Here is a 17838-nt window from a genome sequence, read left to right on the forward strand (position 1 = left end):
TAACACACTAGTATCTTGACCGGTATTCGTCACTGGCTCTCATCCTACTTGACTTCAATATAGCTTCTGCTCTTATCAGTGATTTGATCATTTTTAAGCTCCTCTCCCGTTTTGAATCATACCTTTCTGAACATTCCCTTATTATATCTGATGGAAGCTTACATCTTCCCCTTACTCTCTCAGGCTACGGAATCTAAGCCCCTGTTTTCTTCTCTAGTTATCTTCTCGTACATCTTCTGTCCTAGGTTTTAACTTTGGACATCACTTCTATATGGGACTCAAACCTATATATCCTTAGCATATTCTCTGATTGTCCCTTATCTGTTTGCTCATTTTGAGTGTTAGCTCTTGGCTACATTATAAGTGCCAACTACTGACTGCTCCAGGAACAGAAATCCTCTTTTTAGATACAAAGTCCTCTTTGCTGTATGACTCCATCACACTCCTTAACTCATGCCTTAAACTGTACTCTAAGGCCTGGCCTACCCTGGGGGGTTTGGGAGGGAGCTAAGTCCATCTAAGTTATGCAACTTCAGCTACAAAAATAGCATAGCTGAAGTTAACGCACTTAGAGCTACTTACCGTGGTGTCTTCACAGCAGTAAGTCGACTGCTGATACTCTCCCGTCAACTCCGCCTATGCTTCTCACTCCAGTGGAGTACCGAGTCAATGGAAATCGCTTGGCAGTCGATTTATTGCATCTTCACTAGACACGATAAATCAACCCCCACTGGATCGATAGCTCTGGAGGTAAGTGTAGCCATGTGTCTGGAACCAGAATTGTCTATAAGTCTGAAAGTTACCACCATTAAAACATTGGCAGAACTTGTCCTTGCTTGATATTTTTTTAATTCACTCCAATCTTTCTCAATGTCCCTCGATTGCGGTTAATCTTTCCTTTGTACCTATCAATCTATCTAGAATTTCCCCTGCACTTCTTTCTCAGTCTAAGTTAGTTACTTCCCTAACCCCTGATTCAGCAAAGTATTCAAGCTAACTTTAAATATGTGCTTATTTGCCCTTGATTTCAATGAAACCTAAGCATGTGTTCAAGTGCTTAGCTGAATAGGGATGGTCTTAAGCAAGGGCTTAAAGCTAAGCATATTCTTAATTGCATTGGGGTCACAAAGTCTTTATTTTTTCCTCCACAAAGTATTTTGTGATACTGTGTGTTAAGGTTGCTGTATTAGATAAAGCATACTGATATCATCTGTCACAGTACTGTCAATCAGTCCTGTTTTCAACACTTATTTCAGAGCTCCTTTCTATCTCTCTTCTTTTATGTACACCTACATCTGGTTCCAACTCTCCCAAAATTTGGATTAGAGTTTTGGTTTGTGTCAATTTCCAGTTCAGTATTAACTTTAAGTTCCCTCCCATTTTTAATTTAATCACCATCAAGCTCAGACAACATAATGCTCCCTATCACCCCAAATTCACCAGCAGAGGACATCGAGGAGCTAATACCAGAGACCTGGTGTGTTACTTCATCAGAGTATATGTTCTCTGTAGGACCCAGAATAGGAGTTCTGACCTGAACTTAATTTCATTGGGTCTTCCAAATGACTGGTATGTTCCATCGGGCCAGCCCTATACTGTACTGAGGATGGAAGTATTATCCAATGGATAAAGCACCGGTCTGTGAGAAGATCTGGAGTTCTAGTTCTCACTATAACAATGACTTGTGTGACCTTGAGCAAATCAATTAAGCCCTGAGGCAGAGAGAGGTTGTCTACACTATCATGCATCCGATGAAGTGAGCTGTAGCTCACGAAAGCTTATGCTCAAATAAATTTGTTAGTCTCTAAGGTGCCACAAGTCCTCCTTTTCTTTTTGTCTACATTGGGAAATTTAGTAAAATAGCTATTCCAGAGCAGTTATTTTGGTATAAATCCCCATATACATTCTCTTTTATTCTGGAAGAAAAGGATCTATATGGGGGCTTATATCAAAATAACTATTCCAGAATAATTTCCACGTGTAGACAAGCCTTTATTTTACCCATTTGTAAAATGGATATAATGCTAGTTACACCACTTTGTAAAATGCCTATTTATCAATCAGAGAGAAGTGCTATAAACATCAAGGACCACTATTAAAGAAATACATGATAAGACCAGATAAAACTGAAAGCATAGGTACATGATAGCTGTCACTGATCTTAAATAAAAATACTGAGCAGAGATTTTTATATTTAAACTACAAAAAAAGACAACCCTTCCCCCCATGCTTTTCCCCATCAGATTTTATTCTTGAAGAATTGTAAATTATATTAGTGTTAAATTAAATGCCCTGCCATTGCTTGTTGTTTAAAAATACGTCAGTTTAGTAGACTCTTAAAAAACAGCTAGCTTTTTCTTTAGAAACAATATTGAGCAAAAAGCAAACATAATGAGGTTGTTTAGGCCTCAAAAATATCTATTTATGGTAATATATTAAATAAAACACATGCACGCAATCTGACTTTAGATTCTGCTTGTGAATTCAGATTTTACTTTGACACAAATTTGCTTAAAATCCTGCCCTCAGGAAAAATGCCATTTCACTGTTTTCTTAAGGGTAATTTTGTCTCTCTCACTGCTTTAGGGGTCGATTCTTTTCTTCTGCACTCACACAACTCCCTGAAGTATTAATAGAAATTATGCACACATGGGATAGAAGAATAGAACCTTTTTTGAGGCTGTTCCCTGTGTCACAGGGTTCATTCACCCCTGGGGCACCTCCTTGTGACTGTGTCTGGGGAATCAGCTCTTATCCAGTATGACACCTGCTTCATCATCTTGTGGCCCTTTCTCGCTCTCCAGGACTCACATATTCCCTGTTTGTGACTCAACTCTCCAGTCAGGTCACTGTACAGTCCTCCCCTTCAAGGGTATCAAAGTCTCACTGAATCAGCTGTTCTCATGCCACTCCAGACACTCTTCCAGTCCAGGTGTTGTACCACCTGGTGGAGGCCCTCCCACTACGTCTGGTTCCAATCCAAGGACCCTATGTCTAGCTACTGTGATCTGTTTGCTCCCACAGCCTGTTGCTATTTCCCTGAACTCCTTCCTACTTCCCTGCTCTATCCTCTGCCCCCCAGGTTTACTGGCCCAAACTCCCTCCTCTCAGGGAGTAACTATAGGCTATTTCCCTCTTTGACTTTTGCCAGACTAGCCCCAAACACTCCTCCCTTCTCCCAGGGAACGACTGCAGACTACTTCTCCTGCAGCCCCCTTTCTGCTGCAGATTTCCTGGCTTTATACCTTAGCCCACTTCTCCCTCAGCTGAGCTTTATCAGACATTGGTCATGTTCAGTCAAGGTGGACTCTCCTACAAGTGTGCCAGGGTGATCAGATAGTGTGAAAAATCAGGACGGGGGACTATAGGCGCCTATATAAGAAAAAACCCTAACTATTAGGACTGTTCCTATAAAACTAGGACATCTGGTCACCCTAGCCCTACAAAGTTAATTGGCCCTAGCTGCACCACTTCAACCCTTTCATAACCCATATGATGTGAACACCCCATCAAACCCTGGCAGAACATGTGGCACACGGATATAATTACTTCCCCTCCACATCAGTGAGGGTCTAAAGGGGATCCCCTCCACTTGTGCTACATTGGCTCTCAGAGCCAAAATCTGGCCTTCAGTCACCCTAATTTAGGATGTTGTTTTTGTTATAATGTACTCCATATAAGATAAAGAATACTAAGCAGCTACAGAAACAGGAGCACTAGTCTGATAAACTTCTTTAGTTCTTATAGCTATAGCCAGGTACATTGAGTGTAAATTTCTTTGACTGCATCAGCGAAGATGAATTGTGGTTTGATCTTTTCATTAGAGATTCATCTACCTGTATATGAAGCTCCCAAACATCAACAATATGGAGGTGAAGCAGATAAAAACACTACAAGGAGATAGGGCTATATCCAAAGCTCAGGTTAAGCTCTACTGAACAGAATTGTGTGCGTCAAAAATCTAGTGCATCAGAGTTAAAAAATTATCCTTCATTGTCTTCATCCATTAGCACTGAAAAGCACAGGATGGAAAAACCTAGAAAGTTATTCCTTAAAAGGGCCAAAGTACACCTCATTCTCTGATCCAACCAATGAAACTTTAACATACCAATATAGATAAGTAAAGAAGAATTCCATGAAAAAAAATGAGTCTAGTAAATATTGCATACAGGTTATTCAGATTTATCAAAACAAATTTATGTTGTTGCAGGCAACTGTTAATAAGATCAGCTATTCCAGGTGGATAGCTACTTTTTAGAACCTTTTAATATACTGATTTTCAAAAGGAAAAAAAGAAACTAGACAGCTGTCCTCATTGTTTTTCTTTTTAATGTAACTTTCTAGGATTTCAACCAATTAATGCTTTTTCCCCCACTGACAAGAAGTTGTCCCTCTCTGAAACCATGAAACTGATCACAAAACGTTTTAGCTGATACATTGACTAAGATTTTCAAAAGTAACTACTGATGTGGGTGCCCAATTTGAGACATCTTAGAGAGGACTGAGTTCCAGAGGGCAGGTGCTCAGCACTTTCTTAAAAAAAGCAGGCTCTTTAAGGTGTCTTAGGTTGGGCACCCAAAATCAATACTCATTTTGTAAAATCTTGGCTCCTAAATAGTATTTTCTTATGTCCACAAGCAAAGTAACCTTTATTGTTGCTGCTCCAGAGATTTGGGGATAAATTGCAAAGCAAACATTGATTTATAATGTTTGATATAGACTTGAAAGATCAGCTTGAAAATATGAGTCACAAGAGTCTGCTTGCCTATTCATAACAAAATTATGGATAGATGGTGATAACATTCATTTTGTTTTGCTCACTCTAGAGGACCAGAAAGGTATAATTTTTCCATGGCTTGTTTAGTACACACATTCTCGAGTTTCAAAAAATCATAGTCCCTAATCCTACAGCCCTTTTGAATTTACTTCAATGGAAGCTCATTCATTGTGCGAGGTAGTTATATAACTGGGCCCTTCTTTATGAAACCAATGGAAATATTTTAATCATTTTCACCAGTTTGTTTTCAAACATCACAGCAATACTACTAAGGCTTAGTCTTTACTAAAGATTTGCCCCAGTTTCAGGCATGAATGGTCAACCATAATGTAGCTGCATCAGTGCAACCCACAATGTAGACAGGCAAAGTAATTATTTGAACTGGTGTAGCTTAAGCCTACTTGAAATCAAGGTAAGATCCACTCGTGCAAGTAGTGGCTTTGACTGTATACACTATGAATAGCACCAGTGCAGCTAAAACAATGTCTGGAAATGGATCCTCAGAGTAGATGAGGCCTAAGGTCACTCAAATTAATTTGCCTCACTGCCGTATCTGAAGTGGCAGAGCCACTGAAAGGTAATGGAGATTTCAGCCCCCCTGCTGCAGCTGCCAAGGCAAAGCAATCTTAAACTATTTTAAATGGTAACATATCTGTATGTTTGAAGCTAGAAGGTTTTGTGTTTTGTTCCTTTTGTAGTAATGTAAGCGGGGGAATAGTCCCGCTATTGTGGGGAACTTTCCTGGCTTCTGCACTACCCCGGTGAAGTGGTCTAGCGAAAGGATCTGAGTCCTCGCTCCTGCTTCCTTTACCCAGTAGCCTCCCTGCCCGTGAGGACTCCCCTGCCACTCTGCTGTCTGGCAGAGTCCTCATAATCCCAACAAGGCTGGGCCCAGGATTCCTGGGGGGCTCGAACCCCAACCCTGCTGCAGTCACCTAGGATAGGGGCTAGGGTGTCCCCACTCTGGGGTACTCTCTCTGCACTGGGCACTTCTCTGACCCACTGACCATTACATACAATTTAAAGCAAATGCAAGTTATTTAGTCAACAATTAATTTTAAAAAGAATAAGGAAACATGGGAAAGGTTAAAGGAAACACATCAACCCGCTCTGTGGCAGGGAACATCACAAACAGTGTCTCTGGAATGTCCGGGCAGTTCACAGTCTGTTCCTTGTAAGTCCCAGGCCTTCTTCTCAGGCCTTGGCTTTGCTGCAGGGATGCTGTGGGTTGGACACTTGCTCTGGTGGTGGCCACATGCTCTCAAGCTCTAAGTGGTAGGACCCTTCTTCCCAGTGTCGCCCCCGGCCTGTTGGGGTTACGATCCAAGCCTGGCCTGCAGAGCCTCTTGGCTGCAGTGTCTCCCTGTGCTGGGCCCACTGCCCAGGGTCCCCCTCACTCTCCCCAGCTGCTCACCGCACCCAGCTCCGGACTGCTCCTGCCCCAGCTCCACCACTGTCTCAGCACTGTTGCTGCTCTGCCTCCAGCTCCCTGGGCTGCTTTTTGGCCCCTCTGCCTCTGGTTGCTATGGCTCTGCTCCCAGCACAGGGTCTGCTCTCTCTGGGCTGCTTTTCTGGCCCCTCTGGATCTGGCACAGCTCTGCTCCCCATCTCAGCTCTGGCCCCTGCTTTCTCCTTAGCTTGACCCCACTCTGTCTAACTCAGGCAATTCCAGCTCACAGGGAGGACAGGACCTCCCTGGCCTCCTGACTCCCTGATTAGCCTGCCCGCCCTGTCATTCAGGCTGACCAGGAGCATTGGCCTCTCCCCATTGTTCCTGGTGACTGTCAGTCTCAGGGTCCTGATTTCCCATAGACCCTTCCCCTTTTAGTACTGGGAGCTAGCCAACCAAAACACTCCCACTGAATGTTAGTAAGGGAACAACAGTCCCCTTACAGTAAGGATGTGGAATTGCAAAATTCCCAGACTACTTGTCATAAGGGAGCCTCACTGAAAAGTTGCACTACTACCAAGCAGGAGTCCATAGGCTCCACTGTGACTTCTGAAACAAGTTCCAACCTTGAAGATAAAGGGCTCATTCCTGCATAGAGCCGAGCACCTGAACTCCTATTGATTTCAGTGGGAGTGAAGGGCATTTAACATTTTGCAGGGGGCCTTAAGCACTTCACAGGACTGGGTCTCTGTCTTAGATGAACACATCAAATTTTAAAAGGCAAATAATAGGTCTCTGCATTCATGACCATTTGCAGCAGATTACCACTTCCAGAATGACAGAATTTTGCCAACCTAGCAACTGTCATGAAACAGATGCAATTTTACAACTAAGGCCCCAATCTGTAAGTGACTTCATACCAGCAGAACTCTACATCTGCACAGAATTCCCACGGCATTAACCATGTAAAGTCATCGCTAGGATCAGGGCCCAGTCATTCAGTTCTTCTACAACCAGAATTCCCCACTGATTTTTTTCATGGCAAAAGACTGAGTTTTGGGACCAAGGAAGTTTTCTTCTTTTACATAAGATTTTCACAGTTAAATATTTATCTTTTGGTTTCACATCTTTTACATTTATTTACTGTGGTACACGAATAATACACAAGAATCCTTTGCATTCTGCACTAAGAGTACCATACATACTTGAACATTAATAAATTGTATAGATAATTTTATCTTAAATGTAAATCTATGCACATATTTGACAGAGCAAATTAAAAATAATTAGGGTTAAATTCTAAAACACATACTACAGAATGGCTTTTGAAATTGACTAAGTCAAGCAAACAGCAAAATGAAAACAATTATCCTCAAACGTTTCAAAATCTTTCCTCCACCTTTGCTTTTTGGGGTTCATGTAGACTTCAAATATTTCTTCAGGAAATTACAGCTAAAACCTTTTGTTTGGCAAACAGAAGCTGTGACATTTATCAGACAGTAATTTTTATCAGACTCTCTTACACTCTAGTCAACCACCCTGCCCAATACTACTTGGATGAAATTGTCTCTCTCCAAACATTTAAATTCCCTTTTTTGATTACCAGCATCTTGTGGACTAGTGAGGAAGAGTGATGTTACATTCCAAAACATACTATATAGTGGAATAAGTCAAATCTTCACTTTCAAAGCACTTAATTTATCCTTTTCCTCTGTATGTAATGTCTATCAGGCCCCAGATGGACCATTTTGAATGAGAAGAAATATATCCCGAAGTTTTTCATTTATGGTACAGAGCTGAAAAGCAAGTATAATATGTTAGGGGGATCCAGTTTTCTTTAGTAAGGCATCTTTCCCTTCTTCCCACACCAGAGCAGCCAAAATTGCAAATGACACTAAACACAATAAATCACATTTGTGAAAAATACTAAAAAGAGTAGGGGTGATGGAGAAAGGAAACTATTATCCAGTAGCCAGAACAAGGTACTTAAAGATTCCTGGCTTCCATCAACAACTCTGCCACTGACTTTGGGTGTCATTGTCAGCAATCCCTCAAGGTTGAGGATGATCTCTTTCACAGGTTTTATTTTCCATGGATCCTTTGACTGAAGAGTCCAATCTCTGAGCCATAGACTCATGGGCAGACATTGCAGGTAGTGGTGGTGGAAGATGGGGTTGGGCCGTGATTGCTGCATGACAGTTCTTTTTTCTTTCTTTTCCGGCATTTGCGACCATAGCAAGGTGATTTTCCTCAAAAGTGGACGTTCCCTCTCTGACAAGTCTTTGACAGTTATGCCTTTGGGTGTAACCTTTGGCAAATTATTAAGACATATCCAACTGCTAATCATATAAATGGACAATATTCTAGTAATTTGGGGGGGCACTGGATCGGAATCTTTACTCAGTGCCTCAGTTTACTCTTCCATTAAATGGATGTAACAATAACCTCCAAAGGGTTGTTAGAACTGTGGTGATAAAGAGACCAGTATCTTTAAGTAAAAAAGCACTATGTATTGAATACCTGAAACAGAAATTGTTTCTCTTAAAATTTAGTGGCAGCAAAGAACAAACACTATTTTCTCCCAATTTATTATTAACGTTTTGACATAAATCAGGCTGGCCAAACTTACAGACCCTTTGAGTCTCATGAGACAATCTTCAGGAGTTTGAGAGCTGGGACATGCCTGCCAGGGCTCAGGGCTTCAGCTCGGGGTCGGGGGGAGGGTGGTCTCAGCGCTTCAGCCCCACGGTGGGGTAATGGGGCTAGGAGCTTCTGTCCTGTGTGGAGGGGGAGGCTCAGGGCTTCAGCTCCCTAGGATGTACCTGCCAGGGCTCAGGGCCTCAGTCCCACTTGAGCTGAAGCCCCAAGACCCTCCTCCCCAGTGGGCAGAAGAAGCCCTTAGCCCCATCACAGGGCAGAAACCCTGAGCTCCCCGTCCCCAGTCCGGTAGGCAAAGAATAGGGGTGGGGCATAGGGGGCTTAGGGGGCTTCTACAACTGCACTTAACTGTAAAAGAACCACGGCTCTTGAGCCACGGTTTGGCTACCCTGACATATATCATAGTAATGCCTAGAGACCACCTAACTTAAGACCCAATTGCGCTAGGCGCTCTCCAAATAAATAGTGCATGACGATTGATACCCTACATGGAGTTCTGCAGGGATTCTTCTTAAAAGTTAATACAGCCTGAGGCTGTACTAACTGTTGAATAGTGCCAGTCTGCATTGTGGAAACTCTCTTCAAGGATCCAAGTGGAGAAGCAGATAGTAAAATTCCCGGCTGTCCAATCTCCACTGAAGCAGTTCTGCCAGAGAAGGGGTGGGGGCTCTGGAACTGGTGACAAGATCTCCAATGGATCAAAGAGACCTGTGTGGATGTCCAAGGATCAGGTGATACCACTGTGCACTAAAAACACTTCTAATGGTCTGATAGAGATGGTTCTCCAAAGAGCTAGTGACATGAAAATATATACAGGTTACATGTGTGCACATGAACTGATTAACTCTGAGGAGTTTAAAAAAAAGCAACTCACTGCAAACTACAAATCTTCACCAGTTTCATTTCCATAGCCCAGCTCAGAATTCAATAAAAGAATCATACTGCACAGGTGAGATACTGTTAATGATTTCCTGACATTTGAATATCATTAGAAGCTCTCTCTGGATTTTAAATATAAATTTATACCCCAAGAAGCAAAAATTACTTTAGCCAAGTAGTTGCAGGATTTAAATTAGTTCAACATAATTTGGCCTTGTATTATTCATTAGTAATGGACACCTCAGTTGCAACTGATTTAAGTATTTTCTCCTTTCAGCAAAGTCTTCAATGACATGTGACAAAGATCTCAGTTCAGTGGATGATTTAGTGAAAGAAAAATAGACCTGAATATCACAGAAGTGGTACACAATAAAATTTACCAATGTGGTTAGGAGAGTATCTAATCACCTAAGACTGGAGATGGTCTAAAAAATTCCATCAGAACTAACAAAACTGAAGTGTTCCATCAATAAAGTTTTAACTTTATCAACTCAACTTATTTTGCATTATCATTTATAAAAGTAAAAACAAAAGTTGAGATTTTTCATTTTATTGATAAATAATTTAAAATAGGGGTCAGGTCAATAGGTTGAAACACTTCATTTTGATTACATAAGAATTTCAGAACGTCTGTTCATGGGAAATTTTGGATTTTTGCTCTGATTTGCAACAAAAAAGAGTTGATGTTTTGGAGTTTCCCGTGAAATGGGAATTCCAGATTCTGCCCAGCTCTGCCTCGGACTATACCATCATTATTGTACAGTAGACCATGGTCACACAAGACTTTCTAGCAGTGATAGAGCTCTGGTCCTTTGCTCCAAAAGCAGAAGCTGCCCCTTCAAGATAGAGCGGTAACACTATTAGGGCTTATAATACACACTGAACAGTTCTAATTCCATGCAGTAGTGAACAGCAATACACAAAAGATTACAATCAGCAACCACTAACTATTGAAGATCTGATAACAAACACAACACTTGTTCCCAGTATGTTCTATCCACAGCCTCACAGACATTCTTATTATTTCACTGCTGTCATGGTTCAGTGATAATAAAAGTGTAATAAAACCTGAACGCAGATGAACAGCAGAGCTGTATACAGAAAGCCCAAGATGATGTGCGCTGTTCAGTGCTAATAGTTTTGTAATAGATTTAGAGATTCAGTTTAAGAACCCAGAACTTCAGATGATTACTTGGCATTCATCTCCAAACAGTGTGAACCTCTAAGGTCTGCAAAACTGCAAGTTTCATGGGAACAGAATCCTTTTCTTTCTTTGTATTTTGCCTTTTTGCTTCAGATGCTAGTAAGAACTCAGTAGTGCAGAGACAACACAAATATGTAAGGATTGCTTTTTCACTCCTCCCCCTAAAGTTGTTTTGGTTCATTTTTTGCATAAACCAACCTGTCTCCATCAAAAGTTTATCTGAAATGGTTCATTCATCCATTTTTGGACAGTTGATGGTTCATCTACTCCATTTGTATTAGTGAGTTGTGCAGACATTTATTTCCCTTTGTACTTCCCGTGCACTCCAAAACTTTAACATGCATGAAGGAATATCTGGGTCTATACATATCAATGGTTAACTTCTGTTTCTCTCCGTTTTTGGTGAGAATTGCCTTATGTGCACTGAGGGTATGTAAGAAATGTGAAGCAAAGCTGAGGTATGTGAGGAGTTTCACATATGTATGAATCAACACTAATGAAAAGTAAAAAGACCTAGCATATGTCATTCACGGGAGTCCTGACAAAAGAAACCTGAGGTTTATTTCCTGGCCTTAGTACCTTGACTCTGACTTAGGTTAAAATGATTGATACCCCTGTACAAGATCATGTACTTTGGAAGTCATTTTGAAAGTTTATGTATTTTTAATGTTTAATTTTAACTTGACTACACTTCGTAACATGACTCTTTTCAAGCCATACAAACTTGCAAACTATGGACCTAATCCTGCACTTGTTACTCAGACTTATTTTTCATTCAAGAAAATGGATTTTTTTTTCCAGAGTGATGCCTGCAGGACCAAACCCTGTGTTCCTAGGACCAGTCCAGAGAATGTCAACACCTGTAAGAGAACCTGCAGTCCCTTGAACATTTAATAGGGGGCTAACTTTTTCAGTCATTATTCAATCCCTATACAAACAAAAAATCTATTGACATTTTTTTTTTCCTGAATGAGGAGTGCAGCATTTGATCTGGATATAGTAGTGACAAAGCTTTTGCATGAAAAAAAACGATCACTATTACCACAAACGATCATGTTACCAATGAACTTACTGAATTAAATTTTATTCATTTCATACTAGCCCATTAATTATAAAATTAGAATTATTATTTTGCATGCTGAAGAAATAATTGTGCAAAACCAATTAGAAGCATTTACGACTGGCACAATCATTTTATGGCAAAAATGTGCTTTTAAAAATACAAGAATTTACAAAATTTTCTATGAAGAGCCACAGGAAACATTTCTCTCCCAAGCACAGAAAACCACTTCTCCCCTATCCTACAACAGTTTAGTCAGCACGTTAACAAGATTCATCAAAATCTAATAAAGCAGCTTCATTAATATGATTATCATCTTATTAATAATTCACAGGTTGGCAAGAAGTACAGTACTAAAAGTATTACAATGCATCCTTTTAAACAAGAAAAGACCATTATTGTAATGCTCATTAAGGTGATCACTGCAGAAGTAAAATTTGCAGCACATATATTTGTATTTTCTTAATGTAAATGCATAGCATGCATGCACTTATCTAGCAGCATCACCAAACAATGTTTTGCTATATTTGTTCTGCAAACTCGGGCTAAGCTACCCAAGGCGCTTCTGAAAAACATATTGGCTTCCCAGTAAAGAATCCTATTAGAGTTTAAATATATTGTTGCACTAAGGTCCTAAACACCAGCAGTACTCATTAAGTCAATGGTCTTCATTCTGTCCTCACTTCGATCCTGATGCAGAGCCCATTGAAGTCTATGGCAAAATTCCCACCGATTACAACGGACTCTGGATAAAGTCCATACACTAGTATATAAGAGAGCTCTGAATCAGGCCCAATGCATATTATGTGGGCTCAGCAGATTTGAGGATTAGATCATATGTTTGTCAAGAAGTTTTCTGACTATTGCAAACATTTTAATATAGTAACAAATAAAAATAATGAATTACCTTTGAAGATATACTAAGTGTTTAAACTCCATTACCACAGAAAAGCAGGGATAGAATCTATCCACAGGTTTCAGAGTAGCAGCCGTGTTAGTCTGTATTTGCAAAAAGAAAAGGAGTACTTGTGGCACCTTAGAGACTAACAAATTTATTTGAGCATAAGCTTTCGTGAGCTACAGCTCACTTCATCAGATGCATTCAGTGGAAAATACAATAGGGGGATTTTATATACACAGAGAAAATGATACAAAGGGTGTTATACACACTGTAAGGAGAGTGATCACTTAAGATGAGCTAATACCAGCAGGAGAGCGGGGGGAGGGGGAGGGGGAGAGAAAACCTTTTGTAGTGATAATCAAGGTGGGCCATTTCCAGCAGTTGACAAGAATGTCTGAGGAACGGTGTGGGGGAGGGGAATAAACATGGGGAAATAGTTTTACTTTGTGTAATGACCCATCCACTCCCAGTCTCTATTCAAGCCTAAGTTAATTGTATTCAGTTTGCAAATTAATTCCAATTCAGCAGTCTCTCATTGGAGTCTGTTTTTGAAGTCCACAGTGAGTACATACAAATGTATAATGGTATTGGTAGTCAGCACGCAACAGTCCATGCAACAGATTTATAAAAAACTACTTCCAACTGGCAGGCAGGCAGGATAAAATGGTCACACAAGGGGTCAGGCTGAGTAGGAGAATTGCTAATGGAATACAGTGCCTGTAATGTTCAGGTCACCAAATCAAATCTGTTGGAGAGTGGGTAATGAAAAGTTATTACTATTTGGCGGTATATCTGAAGAGAGTTAGTGTCTCTGTCCTGAGCCTAATGCAAAGTTTCCACATATCAAAACCCACTGATACATTTGGAAATAATTATCAGTCTCAGCAAAGGATGGTATGGGCATGGAGACAGAAAGAAATATCCTTTCACCCACTCTGGGTGGAGAACCCTCCAGAAGGCAGGTACATTAGCAGGGCCATGTGAAGAAGCTTAAACTGATGCTGCCTATGCTGCTCTGAGATAATTGTTCATCTTCAAGCTCCTGATCCTTCAGATCCACATGCACTGACAGACCTGTGCACCCACCCCATTGTCTTTGGCCACATAGGAGCTCACAGATCAGGACCCATCACTTTTCACAAGCACTAAATACTTTGAAGTCCTGATCCCACTAGTGTCAATGGCAAAACTCCCATTGATTTGAACATGGCCAGGATCACATTGTGCATTTTTAAAGAAGTCATACAAGTGATTTGTAGCAGTTAAAAAGAAGTCCACTCAAAGTGCAATAGCATTGCAACGAGATGCAGAAACAGAAAGTACTGGAATTAAAATGGGGAATATTCATGCTTTTCACAAAGAAATATTCTACCTCAAGCTGTGAGTCAGTATATGCATAAAAACAAAAGACATGTTTAATTTTGCATACAATCTTCTCCTTTGAAAAATATTGATTTTGACTATTTCCATGATTACAAAACTCAATACTTGTAAATACACACCAGCAAACTGAGTGGGATAAAAATTAAGAACTGACCTGAATTTGAACAAAATCAGAAATGTTTTTAAGATTCAAAAAAAGTTAAGTGTTCCTCATCTTCATTTTTATTTCATAGAATCATAGAATCATAGAATATCAGGGTTGGAAGGGACCCCAGAAGGTCATCTAGTCCAACCCCCTGCTCGAAGCAGGACCAATTCCCAGTTAAATCATCCCAGCCAGGGCTTTGTCAAGCCTGACCTTAAAAACCTCTAAGGAAGGAGATTCTACCACCTCCCTAGGTAACGCATTCCAGTGTTTCACCACCCTCTTAGTGAAAAAGTTTTTCCTAATATCCAATCTAAACCTCCCCCATTGCAACTTGAGACCATTACTCCTCGTTCTGTCATCTGCTACCATTGAGAACAGTCTAGAGCCATCCTCTTTGGAACCCCCTTTCAGGTAGTTGAAAGCAGCTATCAAATCCCCCCTCATTCTTCTCTTCTGCAGGCTAAACAATCCCAGCTCCCTCAGCCTCTCCTCATAAGTCATGTGCTCTAGACCCCTAATCATTTTTGTTGCCCTTCGCTGGACTCTTTCCAATTTATCCACATCCTTCTTGTAGTGTGGGGCCCAAAACTGGACACAGTACTCCAGATGAGGCCTCACCAGTGTCGAATAGAGGGGAACGATCACGTCCCTCGATCTGCTCGCTATGCCCCTACTTATACATCCCAAAATGCCATTGGCCTTCTTGGCAACAAGGGCACACTGCTGACTCATATCCAGCTTCTCGTCCACTGTCACCCCTAGGTCCTTTTCCGCAGAACTGCTGCCTAGCCATTCGGTCCCTAGTCTGTAGCGGTGCATTGGATTCTTCCATCCTAAGTGCAGGACCCTGCACTTATCCTTATTGAACCTCATCAGATTTCTTTTGGCCCAATCCTCCAATTTGTCTAGGTCCTTCTGTATCCTATCCCTCCCCTCCAGCGTATCTACCACTCCTCCCAGTTTAGTATCATCCGCAAATTTGCTGAGAGTGCAATCCACACCATCCTCCAGATCATTTATGAAGATATTGATCATTTATGAAGATATTTGTCTCTACACTTACTACTTCCAGCCAGAAAAGAAGCTGTTTCTACAATATTTATGGCCTAGCAGGAAACAGAAATTACAAGAATTCTCATAACACAATCTGTTCAGATGACATTTCTAGACCAACACTGCAGGCAAAGGGGGAAGGGACAAGTAGCTCAAAGAAAGCAACTGAACTTTAAGAGGTTTCCCCGTCACTAGTATACAAGAGTTCAAATAACAAAGGTTTTTTTAAAAAAAAAACTAACTTGAATTATGACGCTAACTGCAAAAAAAACACATACTGGATACACTTAAGTTTTAGAGATATTACCAGTTCTTCTTTTATTCCACATTTTACAGTTCACCAAATACTTCTCAACCCTATAATCTCTCTCAAGGCAGAGTGAGCCTTAAGTGTACCCAGTGTAACCTCCGCCTACTACATGTAGCTTTTCTGGAATGCTTTGTCTTCAGTGCTATAACGCTTCATTTTCATTTTTAAAAACTGTCTTGTGCCCATTCGGATTCTAGGCAGCACCAGTCTTCAATTAACTTTGCTTCCTCATTGTCTCTGAATTAGGCTTGCAGATAGCTAGAGTGGCTTTTTACCTATGGGAAAAGGAAAACAATATTGCCCAGCTCTCATTCAGTTTTTGTCACACCAAAACTTATTCTGGGATTTTTAAAAAAAAAGTTTGATGTGGACATGGTGGGCCAAATTCTGAAAGTTTCAGAGGTAAATTCACAACAAATATTCATACTGACTATTTAGATCAGCTGTATTACATAAATGCAGAGAATGCTAATGTCAACCAAGATTGGAATATTTATAATAAATGCCATCATGGTTAACTTCTTACAGCTGAAGAACGTACTTTTGCTCACACATAGGGGATATAAATCCCTCAGCTCCATTTTGCAGTTTTCTTATCCATCTAACACTTTTATACAAGCAACAGATGCCCCCAAGAGATTTAAATATCAGAAAACACCCCCAGATCCAGTAGGATGTTCAATGTCGTACCATATACTCATTGGGATAAATGTTTTGTTGCTGCCTTAACTGATTTTAGATGTATGTTTGTGATGAGAAATGGGATTTTTAGTTTGCATTAGGAAACAAAGTAAAGAGGATTAATGTAAAAGTAATATTACAGTTTTAGAACATAAGAACAGCCCTGCTGGGTCAGACCAAGGGTCCATCTAGCCCAGTATCCTGTCTTCCAACAGTGGCCAGTGCCAGGTGCCCCAGAGGGAATGAACAGAACAGGTAATCATCAAGTGATCCATCCCCTGTCACTCATTCCCAGCTTCTGGCAAACATCAGTTAGGGACACCATTCCTGCCCATCCTGGCTAATAGCCATTGATGGACCTATCCTCCATTAATTTATCTAGTTCTTTTTTCAACCCTGTTACGGTCTTGGCCTTCACAACATCCTCTGGCAAGGAGTTCCACAGGTTGACTGTGCGTTGTGTGAAGAAATACTTCCTTTTATTTGTTTTAACTATGCTGCCTATTAATTTCATTTGGTGACCCCTAGTTCTTGTGTTATAAGAAGTAGTAAACAATACTTCCTTATCAGCTTTCTCTATACCAGTCATGATTTTATAGACCTCAAGCATATCTCCCCTTAGCCGTCTCTTTTCCAAGCTGAAAAGTCAGTCTTATTAATCTCTCCTCATACGGAAGCCATTCTGTGCCCCTAATCATTTTTGTTGCCCTTTTCTGAACCTTTTCCAATTCCAATATATCTTTTTTGAGATGGGGCAACCACATCTGCACACAGTATTCAAGCTGTGGGCATACCATGGATTTATATAGAGGCAACATGATATTTTCTGTCCTATTATCTATCCCTTTCTTAATTATTGTTAGCTTTTTTGACTGCCGCTGAACATTGAGTGGATGTTTTCAGAAAACTATCCACAATGACTCCAAGATCTCTTTCTTGAGTGGTAACAGCTAATTTAGACCCCATCATTTTATATGTATAGTTGGGATTATGCTTTCCAATGTGCATTACTTTGCATTTCTCAACATTAAATTTCATCTGCCATTTTGTTGCCCAGTCACCCAGTTTTGAGAGATCCTTTTGAAGTTCTTTGCAGTATGCATGGTTCTTAACTATCTTTAGTAATTTTGTATCATCTGCAAATTTTGCCACCTCACTGTTTACCCCTTTTCCCAGATCATTTATGAATATGTTGAATAGGACTGGTCCCAGAACAGACCTTTGGGGGACACCACTATTTACCTGTCTCCACTCTGAAAACTGACCATTTATACCTACCCTTTGTTTCCTATCTTTTAACCAGTTACGAATCTATGAGAGCACCTTCCCTCTTATCCCGTGGCAGCTTACTTTGCTTAAGAGTCTTTGGTGAGGGACCTTGTCAAAGGCTTTCT

General features: G+C 40.6%; 1 protein-coding gene across 1 annotated transcript in view; it reads right to left on the reverse strand.

The window, feature by feature from the left end:
* Positions 1-17838, reverse strand: part of CNTNAP2 (contactin associated protein 2) — a 1647636-nt gene that overhangs the window by 1585803 nt on the left and 43995 nt on the right. The gene's annotated exons all lie outside the window — the stretch shown is intronic.

The sequence above is a fragment of the Chelonia mydas genome, chromosome 2, assembly GCF_015237465.2.
Source record: "Chelonia mydas isolate rCheMyd1 chromosome 2, rCheMyd1.pri.v2, whole genome shotgun sequence".
NCBI lineage: Eukaryota > Metazoa > Chordata > Testudines > Cheloniidae > Chelonia > Chelonia mydas.